At 46.0% G+C, this 11,087-nt stretch overlaps 1 protein-coding gene across 1 annotated transcript in view; it reads right to left on the bottom strand.

Moving 5' to 3' along the window:
- The window catches only part of LOC132780143 (ETS domain-containing transcription factor ERF-like), a 106,324-nt gene extending 96,468 nt beyond the window's left edge, over positions 1 to 9,856 (bottom strand). Inside the window, exon 1 of the mRNA XM_067473573.1 lies at positions 9,393 to 9,856. The gene's annotated coding sequence lies outside the window, so the exon portion shown is untranslated. The remainder of the gene's footprint in view (positions 1 to 9,392) is intronic.
- Between the last annotated feature and the right edge of the window lie 1,231 nt (positions 9,857 to 11,087).

The following is an 11,087-nucleotide window of genomic DNA, read 5'->3' as shown; positions in this document are numbered from 1 at the left end:
TAGTCCAGCTCAGGATTAGAAGGGACCCCCCCCCCCAGGTAATCTAGACCAGCTCAGGATTAGAAGGGACCCCCAAAGGTCATCTAGTCCAGCTCAGGATTAGAAGGGACCCCTAGAGGTCATCTAGTCTAGTTCAGGACTAGAAGGAACCCCCCAGAGGTCATCTAGACCAGCTCAGGCTTAGAAGGGACCTCCAGAGGTCATCTAGTCCAGCTCAGGATTACAAGGGACCCCCAGAGGTCATCTAGACCAGCTCAGGATTAGAAGGGACCCTCAGAGGTCAACTAGTCTAGTTTAGGATTACAAGGAACCCCTAGAGGTCATCTAGACCAGCTCAAACTCTCCACCTAAAGTATCTCCAGTTCTGTCAAACTACAGTTCCCATCTCCTAATATTTACATTCCTGCCTCTGAGGGCATATTATTATTATTATTATTATTATTATTATTATTACTATTCTTATCAATAATTTAATTATTATTATTATTTTCATTCTATTATTATTTTTATTATTATTATTATTATTGTCAAAAGCTTTCATGGCCGGAATCACTGGGTTGCTGTGAATTTTTCGGGCTGCCTGGCCATGTTCCAGAAGCATTCTCTCCTGACATTTCGCCCACATCTATGACAGGCATCCCCACAGGTTGTTCAGTCTGTTGGAAACTAGGAAAATTGGGTTTATATATATACCTGTGGAATAATATCTATGGTGGGAGAATGTTGCCACTGGTCAGCTTGATTAGCACTGAATGGCCTCGCAGCTTCAAAGCCTGGCTGCTTCCTGTCTGAGGGGTAATCCTAAATTAATTTAATGTATATGTACATCTTAACACCTCTCAACAAAAGATTTTCCCAGGCTCAGCCAGGCCTTCAAATGCTAATGAAGGTGGTCAGTTGAAACATTCACACCTAGCTCTAGCAGAGAAGAGCTCTTTGCCCCACCCTGGTCATTCCACAGATATAGAAACCCATTGTCCTAATTCCAACAGACCCCACTACCTCTGAGGATGCTTGCCATAGATGCAGGCGAAACGTCGGGAGAGAATGCCTCTAGACCATGGCCATATAGCCCGAAAAAACCCACAAGAACCTAATAATAATAATAATAATATATCCTTATATAAGGTATTATATCATTATTATCATTATCTTAAGGTAGGAGAATGCATATTATTATCATTACATGCTTAAGATGGAAGAATGTGTATTATTATTATTATTGCCTTAAGGTGAAAGCATATGTAATATTATTGTTGTTGTTGTTGTTGTTGTTGTTATTATTCTCTTAAGATGGAAGAATGTGTATTATTATTATTATTATTCTCACTCCTGTTAAGGGAGAGGCACTCCCTGCCCATAGAAACTCAGCAGTTGCTCCCTGCAAGCAGAAAACTATATTGTTATTATTATTATTATCATCATCATCTTAAGGTGGAATAATGGGTATTATTATTATTATTATTACTCCCACTTCTTGTTAAAGGAGAGGCACTCCCTGCCCACAGAAACTCAGCAGTTGCTCCTTGCAAGTAGAACACTATATTGTTATTATTATTATTATCATTATCATCTTAAAGTGGAATAATGGGTATTATTATTATTATTATTATTATTATTATTCCCACTTCCTATTAAAGGAGAGGCACTCCCTGCCCATAGAAACTCAGCAGTTGCTCTCTGCAAGTAGAAAACTATATTATTATTATTATTATTATTATTATTATCATCATCATCATCATCATTATCATCTTAAGGTGGAAGAATGTGTATTATTATTATTATTATTATTATTATTATTATTAAATATGTTAAAGGAGAGGCACTCAACAGTTGCTCCCTGCAAGTAGAAAACTGTATTGTTGTTATTATTATTATCATCATCACCTTAAAGTGGAATGTGTATTATTATTATTATTATTATTATTATTATTAATAATAATAATAATAATAATAATATCATTTCCTGTTAAATGAGAGACACTCCCTGCCCATAGAAACTCAGCAGTTGCTCCCTGCAAGTAGAAAACTATATTGTTATTATTATTATTATTAATATTATTATTACCATTATCATCTTAAGGTGGAAGAATGTGTATTATTATTATTATTATTATTATTATTACTCCCACTTCTTGTTAAAGGAGAGGCACTCCCTGCCCATAGAAACTCAGCAGTTGCTCTCTGCAAGTAGAAAACTATATTATTATTATTATTATTATTATTATTATTATTATTATTATTATTATATTAAAGGAGAGGCACTCAACAGTTGCTCCCTGCAAGTAGAAAACTATATTATTATTATCATCATCATCATCATCATTAAGGTGGAATAATGTGCATTATTATTATTATTATTATTATTATTATTATTATTACTACTACTCTCACTTCCTCTTAAAGGAGAAGCACTCTCTGCCCATAGAAACTCAGCAGCTGCTCCTTGCAAATAGAAAACTAGCACAAAACTAGCACTTTCCCTGGTATTTCACTCCCCATTCCCTCTCCCTCTGCTTTGAGCGGAACAGGCGATAGAAAGGACGTCCTCCCCGTCTACAGGTGTCGCCTAAAGCGGTTCAGTTCCCACCCCAAGTTCTTGCTCTGGGGAAATAGTGCGGAAGGTGGGCCTGGAAGGGTCTGGCGTGTGGTTTCCACCCGGATGCGGGTTTTGTGCCCTCCCCAAAGGCGACCCAAACCCGCTTCTCTCTCCTTCCCGACACTCTTTGACTAAAATCCCTTTCTGCCCGGTTCCCGACTTCCTTCCTTTCTCTCCTCTATCTTCATTTCTTCTTTTTCCCCCTTCTTCCTTCTCTCTCTCTGTGTATCTCTCTTCCTTCCCTCCAATCCTTGCCTAATTCTTTCTCTCTATCTCTCTCCTTTCCCTCTCTATTTCTTCCTTCCTTCCTTCCTCTCCCCTTCCTTTTCCCCTTCCTCTCTTTCTTTCCCCTCTTTCCTTCACTCTCTTTCTGTCTCTCTGCCTTCCCTCCTTCCAATACAATTCCAACTTAGTTCTTTCTCTCCATCTCTCTCTCCTTCCTTCTTTCCCTCTCTTTCTCCCTTCTTGCCTTCCTCTCCCCATCCTTTAGTCTTCTTCCCTTCCTTCCCTTCTGTCTCTCTCTTTCCTTTCTTTCCTTCTTTCTTTCTCTCTCTTTCTCTCTTTTCCCTCCTTTCCCTTCCCTTCTCTCTCTCTTCCTTCCTTCTTTCCCTATTTCCCCCTCCCTTCCTTTCTCTCTCTCTATCTTTCCTACCTCTCTCCTTCTCTCTCTCTCTTCCCTCTTCCTTCCTTCCTTCCTTTCCCCCCTTCCTTGATTTTTTTACCTTCTGACTCTCTCTTTCCCCTCTCCTCCTCTCTCTCTTCCCTCTTCCTTCCTTCCTTCCCCTCCCCTTTCCTTCCTTCCTTTTCTTCCCTTCTGCCTCTCTCTTTCCCCTCTCTCCTTCTCTCTCTCTTCCCTCTTCCATCCTTCCTCTCCCCTTTCCTTCCTCTCTCTTTCCTCCCTTCTCTCTTCTCCTTCTCCCTCTCCTTCCTTCTTTCCCTATTTCTCCTTTCCTTCACTTCCTTCCCCTTCTCTCTCTTTCCCACCTCTCTCCTTCTCTCTCTTCCCTCTTCCTTCCTTCATTCCTTCCTACCTTCCACCCCCTCCCCTTTCCTTCCTTCCTTTTTCCCCTTCCTTGATTCCTTCCCTTTACTTCTCTCTTTCTTTTCTCCTCTCCTTCTCTCTCTCCTCTTCCTTCTTTCCCTATTTCTCTCTTCCTTTTCTTCCTTCCCTTCTGTGTCTCTCTTTCCCTTCTTTCGTTTTCTCTCTCTTCCCTCCTTTCCCTTCCCTTCTCTCTCTCCTCTCTCTCTCTTCCTACCTTCCCCTATTTCCCCTTCCTTTCCTTCCTTTCCCTCTCTCTAACTTTCCCATCTCCTTATCACTCTTCCCTCTTCCTTCCTTCCTTCCTTCCTTTTTCCTTACGTCCCCTCCCCTTGCCTTCCTTCGTTTTCCCCCGTTCCTTGATTCCTTCCCTTCTTCCTTTTCTTCCCTTCTGCCTCTCTTTTTCCCCTCTCTCCTTCTCTCTCTCTCTCTTCCCTCTTCCTTCCTTTTTTCCCTTCTTTCCTCTCCTCTTTCCTTGTTTTCTTTCTGTCGTCTCTTCTCTTCTTTCCTTGATTCCCTCCCTTCTCTCTCTCTCTCTCTCTGTATCTCCCTTCCCTACTTCTAATGTAATTCTATCACCCTCTCTCCTTCCTCCTTTCCTTCTCTGTTTCTTCCTTCCTCTCTGCCTCCTTCCTTCTTTCTTGCTCTTTCGTCCTTCCTTTCTTCCTTCAATTAATCCTTTATGCCTCCTTCCTTCTTTCTTTCCTTCCTTCCTTCTCTCTTCCTTCTTCCCTTTATCTCTCCTTCTCTCTCTCCTTTCCGTCCTTCTTTTACCATTCCTTCCTTTCTTTCAATCCATTCTAATCAAATTCTCTCTCTCTCTCTCCATTTCTCCTTTCTCTCACATCTCTTTCGCTTTTCCTTCCTTCCTCTCTCTCTCATTCTTTCTTTCCTCCCTTCTCTCTTTCTCCTTCCTTCCTTCCTTCCTCTCTCTCTCGTTCTTTCTTTCCTCCTTTCTCTCTTTCTCCTTCCTTCTTTTCTTCCTTCCTTCTCAAGTCTATTTTTATCTTTCTCTCTCTCTCTCTCCATTCCTTCCTCTTTCTTTCCTTTCCTACTTTCTGTCTTCCAACGCAGTTCTAAACCCTCTCTCGTTCCTTTCTTCCTTTTCTCTCTCTTTCCTTTTTTCCTCCCTCCCTCCTTTCCTCCCTCTCTCCCTCACCCTTCCTTCCTTCTAATAAAATTCTATTTTTTCCCTTTCTTCCTCCTCTTTCTCTTCTTCCTCTCTTCCTTCTCTCTTTCCTTTCATTCAACCTCTTTTTCCTCAAATCCTTTTTCTCAAACCCTTGCACTTCCACAGATTTTGGGGGAGGGAGGTGTTCACCCAAAAAGAGGGTGTTTTCCAAAACCCCATTTATATCCTTTTATAGTCTCCTTTTAGGTGCCCCCCCCCCCCAATAAAATACTATACAAATCTCGAAAAGAGAAGAACTTTGGCCAAGTTCTGCAAAAAAAAAACAACAACCCCAGAATAATCTTTTTGGGGTGGGTGTTAAATAATAATAATAATAATTATTATTATTATTATTATTATTATTATTATTATTATTATTATTCCTCAAAGTGAAGTCTGGGGGTCCATTTCGTCCTCCCCCCCTTCTGACCCTATGACACCCCCCAAATCCTTCTGTGTGTAAATATAGGTGGACAAAATGGGGTGCCCCTAATTCAGGGGGGGGGGGCAAGGAAAGGGGCAAGCCATCAGCCTAAAAGACCCCCCCAAAAGAGACCTCAATTGGTCCAGATGATACGACACCCCTCCCCCCCCCACCGAAAAAAGAGAAAAACCCCATATGTCTCCCCAAATACCTGGGTACCTTCCAGGCTCCCCCTCCCCGGCACAAACCCCCCTTCAGCCCCCCATTTACTGCCCTACAATCAATGGGATGTGGTTCAGAATATTATGGGGACGTTAAGGCACCCATTTCAGTCCCTAAAAAGGAAGGAAGGAAGGAAGGAAGGAAGGAAGGAAGGAAGGAAGGAAGGAAGGAAGGAAAGAAAGAAAGAAAGAAAGAAAGAAAGAAAGAAAGGAGGGAGGGAGGGAGGGAAGGAGAAGGGAGGGAAGGAAGGAAGAAAGGAAAAGACAGAAGGAAGGAAAAAGAAAGAAAGGAAAAGGAAAGAAGAAAGGAAGGAAAGAAGGAAGGAAGGAAGGAAAGAAAAGACAGAAGGAAGGAAAAAGAAAGAAAGAAAGGAAAAGGAAAGAAGAAAGGAAGGAAGGAAGGAAGGAAGGAAGGAAGGAAGGAAAAGACAGAAGGAAGGAAAAAGAAAGGAAGGAAGGGAAAAGGAAGGAAGGGAAAAGGAAGGAAGGAAGGAAGGAAGGAAGGAAGGAAGGAAGGAAGGAAGGAAGGAAGGAGAGGGATAACCCATGGGGTGAAAGCCTGGAAGGAGGGAAAGAAGAGGGAGAGGTGGACAGAGTAGGGTGGAATGGAAGGAAGGAGGGAAAGAGAAAGAGGAGAGATGAAGGTAGAGATGGGCTTTGGGGTGAAGAGGAAAGAAGGAGGGAAGGAAGGAAGAAAAGGGGAGATAACCATGGGGTGAAAGGCTGGAAGGAGGGAAAGAAGAGGGAGGGGTGTATAGTGGAATGGAATGGAAGGAAGGAGGGAAAGAGAAAGAGGAGAGATGGAGGTAGAGATGGACTTTGGGGTGAATTTGAAGGAAGGAAGGAAGGAAGGAAGGAAGGAAGGAAGGAAGGAAGGAGAGATAGAGAAGAGGTGGATAGTGGGATGGAAAGGAAGGAAGGAAGGAGAAAGAGAAAGATGAAGGTAGAGAATGGCTGTGGGGTGAAAAGGAAGGAAGGAGAGATGAACGACGGAAGGAAAGAAAGAAGGAGAGGTAGAAAGACAGTGGGGTGGAATGGAAGGAAGGAAGGAAGAAAAAAAGGAGAGACAGAAGAAGATGTGGATAGTGGGATGAAAAGGAAGGAAGGAAGGAAGGAAGGAAGGAGAGACAGAAGGAGATGTGGATAGTGGGATGAAAAGAAAGAAAGAAGGAGAAAGGAGAGAGATGGAGGTTGAGATGAACTGTGGGAAGAAAAGTAAGGAAGGAAGGAAAGAAGGAGATGTGGACAGTGAGGTGGAATGGAAGGAAGGAAGGAAGGAAGGAAGGAAGGAAAGAGAAGACAGGAAGGAAGTAAAGAAGGAGAGACAGAAGGAGATGTGGATAGTGGGATGCAAAGGAAGGAAGGAAAGAAGAAGAAAGGAGAGAGATGAAAGTAGAGATGGGCTGTGGGATGAAAAGAAAGGAAGGAAGGAAGGAAGGAAGGACAGAAGGAGAGGTGGACAGTGGGGTGGAATGGAAGGAGAGAAGGAAGGAAAGAGAAAGAAAACAGGAAGGAAGGAAGGAAGGAAGGAAGGAAGGAAGGGAAAGAGTAGAGACAGAAGGAGATGTGGATAGTGGGAAGAAAAGGAAGGAAGGAACGAAGGAGGGAGAAAGAAGAGAGATGGAGGTAGAGATGGAGTATGGGATGAAAAGGAAGGAAGGAAGGAAAGAAGGAAAAGTAGACATTGAGGTGGAATGGAAGGAAGGAGAGAAGGAAGGAAAGAGAAAGAAAACAGGAAGGAAGGAGGGAAGGAAGGACAGAAGGAGATGTGGATAGTGGGGTGAAAAGGAAGGAAGGAAGGAATGAGAAAGGAGAGAGATGAAAGTAGAGATGGGCTGTGGGGTGAAAAGGAAGAAAAGAAAGGAAGACTGAAGGAGAGATGGACATTGGGGTGGAATGGAAGGAAGGAGAGAAGGAAGGAAGGAAAGAGAAAGAAGACAGGAAGGAAGGAAGGAAAAAAGGAGGGAGGAGATGTAGATAGTGGGATGGAAAGGAGGGAAGGAAGGAAGGAGAGAGATGAAAGTAGAGATGGGCTGTGGGGTGAAAAGAAAGGAAGGAAAGACTGAAGGAGAGGTGGACATTGGGGTGGAATGGAAGGAGGGAGAGAAGGAAGGAAGGAAAGAGAAAGAAGACAAGGAAGGAGGGAGGGAAAAGAAAGAGGGCGCCTCTTTTGGGGTTGGGACCCCCCCCCCCCAAGATGTGTTCCTTCCAACTCAATGTTGTCCCTGTTGTGGGGTCTTCCTCTCCTCGTTCTCCCCCACAAGAGCCTTGCAAGGGGTATTGGGGGGTCTGGTGTGGTGTCCCTGTCTCCCCGGGGCCCCTTCCTCCTCCTCTGCTGCCTCCTTCCTTCCCTCCCTCTTTGCCATGCGAGGCGCGTCTCTCCTCCTCCTCCTGCTCCTGCTTCTCTTTCTCTCTCTCCTTCTTCTTCTTCTTCGGCGGCAGTTTAGCGCTGATGGATCCGCGCACTTGTCTCTTAATCTCCGGAGCCCCGGATCGATACGCTATTTCCCTTTGTTGCCAGAAAGTTCGATCCGCTGCCCTGGAATTAGGTTCCCTGCCTTAATCTAAACGGAAACCGGCGCCCAGTTAGCGAGAGAGAGAGAAGGAGGGAGAGAGAAGGAGGGAGAGAGAGAAGAGAGGGAGGAGGAGGAAAGGGGGAACGCGGAAGAGAGGGAGAGGTAGAGAGAGGGAGGGATGGAGGGAGAAAGGGAGTTAGGAGGGAAGGAGAAGAGGAAAGACAGGGTGAAGGAGAGGGAAAAAGAAGGGAGGAAAAAGGAGAAAGGAGGGAGAGAAGAGAAGGAGGAGGAGGAGGAAAGGGGGAACGCGGAAGAGAGGGAGAGGGAGAGATAGAGAGATGGAGGGAAGGAGAGAGGGAGTTAGGAGGAAAGGAGAAGAGGAAAGAGAGGGTGAAGGAGAGGGAAAAAGAAGGGAGGAAAAAGGAGAAAGGAGGGAGAGAGGGAAGAAGGAGGGAAGGAGAAAAGAGGATGAAGAAGAGGGGAAAAAAGAAGGGATGAAAGGAAGGAAAAGTAAATAAGGAAGGAAGGGGGAGAAAGGAATGAGAGAGGGAGGAAGGAGGGAAGGAGAAGATGAAGGAGAAAGTGGAGGGAGGAAAGGACAGAAGGAAGGAAAAAGGGAGAAAGGAGGGATGAGAGAAGGAAGGAGGGAGGAAAGGAAAGAGGGAGTGAAGAAGGAGGGAATGAAAAGAGGAAAGGGAAAGGGGAGGAAGAGAGAAGGACAGAGAAGGAAGGAAAGGACAGAAGGAAGGAAAAAGGAAGAAAAGGGGAAAGGAAGATGGTAAGATGGAAGAGAGGAGGGAGAAAAGGAAAGAGAGGGTAAAGGGAGGAGAGGAAGAAAGGAGGGATGGAAGGGAGAAGGAAGGCAGAGAGGAGGGAAAGAGAGTAGAAGAAAGAATGGGGGAGGGAAAGAAAGGAAAGAAGGCAAAAGGAGGGAAAGCGGGAAGAAAGGAAGATAGGAGGGAAGGAGAAGAGGAAAGAGAAAGTGAAGTATAGGAAGAAAGAAGGAGGGAGGGAGAAAAGAAAGAAGGCAAAAGGGGTGAAAGGGAAGAAGGAAGACAAGAGTGAGGGAGGAAAGGAGAGAGGGAGTGAAGAAGAGGAAGGAAGGAAGAAGTAAAAGAGGGAGCGAGGGAAGCAGTGAAAGAGGGAGGGAAGGATAAAAGGAAGGGAAGAAGGGAAAAGAAGGAGGGAAAGAAAGAGAAGGAAAAAGTAGAGGAGAAATTAAGGAAGGAGGGGAGGAAAGGAAATGTCTCCTACTCCCTCCTGTGGATTTCCACTCTTTGTGGGACCCCCAGAGCCCCCTCCTCCCTCCCCTTCCCTCCCTAGAGACCCAGGCCCAACTCCCAGCCCCTCCCTCCTCGCCCCCCCCCTCCCCAAAATAACTCCCCCCCCCAAAAAAGCCAAGCCAAAAAAGGGGGGACTCACCGGGCGGCGCCAGGCTGGGAGGGGCCAGGCTTGAGGAGGAAGAGAGACCCTTTGGGGTGCCGGAAAGGAAAAAGGAAGAGGGGGGGGGGGCTCAAGGAAGGAAGGAAGTGGGAGAAAGGAAGGAGAAAGAGAGAGAGAGAGAGAGAGAAGGAAAGAATGAAGAAGGGAGGGAAAGAGGAAAGGAAGGAAGGAGAGAAAGGATAAAGGGAAGGAAGGGGATGAAACCAAGAAGGAAAGATAGAAGAAGGGAAGAAAGGAAGAAGAGAGAGAGAGAAGGAAGGAATGAAGGAGGGAGAGAAAAGGAAAGAAGGAGCAGAGGAAGAGATAGAGGGAAGGAAGGAAGAGAGAAGGGATTGGGGAGGAAAGGACGGAAGGAAGGGGATGAAACCAGAAAGGAAAGATAGTAAAAGACAGGGAGAGAGGGAAGGAAGGAAGGAAGGAAGGAAGGAAGGAAGGAAGGAAGGAGAGAAAGGATAAAGGGAAAGAAGGACGGAATGAAACCAGGAAGGAAAGATAGTAAAAGGGAGGGAGAAAGAGAGAGGAAGGAGAGGAGGGAGAAGGAAAGGATGAAGAAGGGAGTGAAGAAAGGAGAAAGAAGGAATGAAGGAAGGAAGGAAGAGAGAGAGGGGGAAGGAAGGGGATGAAACACGGATAGAAGACGGGAGGGAAGGAAGGAAGGAAGGAAAGAATGAAGCAGAGAGTGAAGAAGAGAGGGAGAAGGAAGGAAGGAAGGAAGGAGAGAGAGAGAGAAGGCGGGAGGAGGGAAAGAGAGACGGAAGGAAGGAAAGAAAGAAGGAAGGGCAGGAAAGGAAGGAGGGAGGGGCGTGCTGTCCGTGTTGTGTCCAGCGGGAAGAAGAAGAAGAAGAAGGGAATGAATCAGGGAGCGGAGGAGGAGGAGGACGGGGGCGAAGCAAGGCGCGGAGCCCGAAGGAAGGAGGGAAGGGGGAAGGAGCGGGCGGAGGGCGGGCGGCGAGGCTCCCTTCTTCCTCCTCCTCCTCCTTCTCCTTCTCTGTCTTCTCTCCTCCTTCCTCCAGAGCCGAGGAGGGTCTCTCTCCTTCCTTTCTTCCTCCCTGGCAGCCCTCCTTTTCTCCTTCTTCCTTCCTTCCTTCCTTCCCGGGGAAAATATATGTGTGCTCGGGGCTGGCTGGCTGGCTTCCCTCCTCTTTCCTCCTCCTTCCCTCCTTCCCTTCTTCCTCCTCCTCCTCCTTTCTCTGCTTTCCTCGCCGAGCGGCGGATCGATGGAATATAATTTTCCTCAAACTCGGAAAATAAAGTTCATAGCTGATCAAATTTGAAAACAGATGTCGAATCGCGACTCTAAATAAGATTCGATCCTCCTGAATGGACTGTGGATAATATTTGGCCGGGCACTTGATGAAAATGACTGATTTCATTTAGGGAGAAGGGAGAAAGAGGGGGGAATTGGGGGGGGGGGATATAGGGGAGGGGGCTCCGGAGGGGAGGGAGGGAGGGGGCAACCTGTTTGCCAACACCCTCCCCCCCACACACACACACACTCACAGACACGCGCGCACTTTCCCCTCAAATGGAGATGGATGGCTTCGAGGGCCAGGAATTGGGGAGGGGGAGGCCGCAGGGACCTCCTTCCTTACACACAGAGAGAATATATATAGATATATATACTATATATACACATTGGGGGCCTTAAGGGAAAAGTGCCCCCTTCCCACCCCC

Source organism: Anolis sagrei, chromosome X, assembly GCF_037176765.1.
Source record: "Anolis sagrei isolate rAnoSag1 chromosome X, rAnoSag1.mat, whole genome shotgun sequence".
Taxonomy (NCBI): Eukaryota; Metazoa; Chordata; class Lepidosauria; order Squamata; family Dactyloidae; genus Anolis; species Anolis sagrei.
This window is presented reverse-complemented; position numbering and strand designations above follow the sequence as displayed.